This window comes from Echinops telfairi, unplaced genomic scaffold (assembly GCF_000313985.2).
Source record: "Echinops telfairi isolate 266 unplaced genomic scaffold, ASM31398v2 ScPeMD7_5592;HRSCAF=6446, whole genome shotgun sequence".
Classification (NCBI taxonomy): domain Eukaryota; kingdom Metazoa; phylum Chordata; class Mammalia; order Afrosoricida; family Tenrecidae; genus Echinops; species Echinops telfairi.
The window spans coordinates 7,409,284-7,410,698 of record NW_022109491.1 but is presented as its reverse complement, the minus strand read 5'-3'; positions in this window follow the sequence as shown (position 1 = coordinate 7,410,698).

The following is a 1,415-nucleotide window of genomic DNA, read 5'->3' as shown; positions in this document are numbered from 1 at the left end:
GCCCCTTCAACCTGGTGGAAAGAGCCAAGACTATAATTCTTTATGGGAATAGAAAGCCTCATCTTTCTCCCTCAGAGCAGCTGGTGATTTCAAACTGCTGACCTTGAGGATTGCAGCCCAATGTGTCCCCACTATGTCCCTGAAAAGTTACAGACAAGCAGGAAAATGGTATTCGTCTGGCTACGGGGATGTTTGAGCTGAGGCCACCCCAGGGCTGGAAGATCCTGGGGGGAAAGGCGTTCCAGGCAGAGGGATGACCTTGCTGTGGGCACAGAGCTACAGAAAGAAGACTTGGGAGCTGGAGCAGATGGGCAAGGGCACCCAAGGAGGGAGATGGAGGTGGGAGAGGAGACATGGCCTTGGGGCTTTATGCCGGGTGTGACACCAGAAAGCACCATTGTGCATTCACTTCCCCTGGACTCAGGGGTGTGGGAGGTGGGTGCAGGTCAGATGAGGGAGAGAGGAGACTCCTGGGGGCTGTTCTCTGAGGCCGCTTCTGCCAGGAAGGTAGAGATAACAGCTCTATCAGCTCAGGCCCCGGGTGTGGCTGCCCAGGCTGAGATAGTGTTGGAGATAGGAGGCAGGTTCCAGGGCCAGCAACCAGTCAAGGAGCGAGTCCCCAGGCTCCATGAGCAGGTGGGGTGTAGCCGTGCACACCCGTCACCCCCTCACCTGGTTGGTGGTCCCACTTATGACTCCCATTGGACAGATGAAGAACTAAGTCTCAAGCGAGCTGGCAACTGCCCAACACCCACACGTGGTTGGGATGTTTTGTTTGAAATGGTGGCCCTTACACCTGAAACAAAGCATTCACATCCTTCAAATGAGTTAAGAGAACAAGCAGCCTGAGTCCCACCCTGTCTGAGCTCCCCGCCCCAGTTCGTACCTGGAGGCCCCTCTCAGTGGTCTCAGCAGCGGCCTGGGCCTGGGGTTGGGCCTGTGTTGTTGCCTCTCACTGCCTTTTGGACAGGAGGCCGTGGGTTTGGATTCCCTGCAAAGAAACCTCACTTCACTTGTTGGTCCCTCTTTAGCTCGGGCATTCCGCTGATCTACATGGCACCCAGGATACCTTGGGCCCTGTTCTAGGTGTGGGGATCACAGGGCTGCTGGAGGAGGGAGGAGAAAGAATCAGGCGATTCTGCAGGTCTTGTTTCTTTTTTCTCTATTAAGAAAGGGCCCCAGACGGCACCGAGAGGTTAGTGGTTTGAGCCCAGCAGCCGCTCCATGGGAGACAGGGGGCAGTGTGTAACCCTCTGTCCTGCGCGGTCCTACTTTGCCCTACAGCCCGTGAGTTGGAATGGCCTGGAGGACAGCAGGATGTGTTTGGGTTTTTAGAACAAGAGAGGGGAAGCAAAATTTTTGTTGACCAAATTCAAAAATATTAATACCAATAACTGAGTATGCATTGTTGTAGT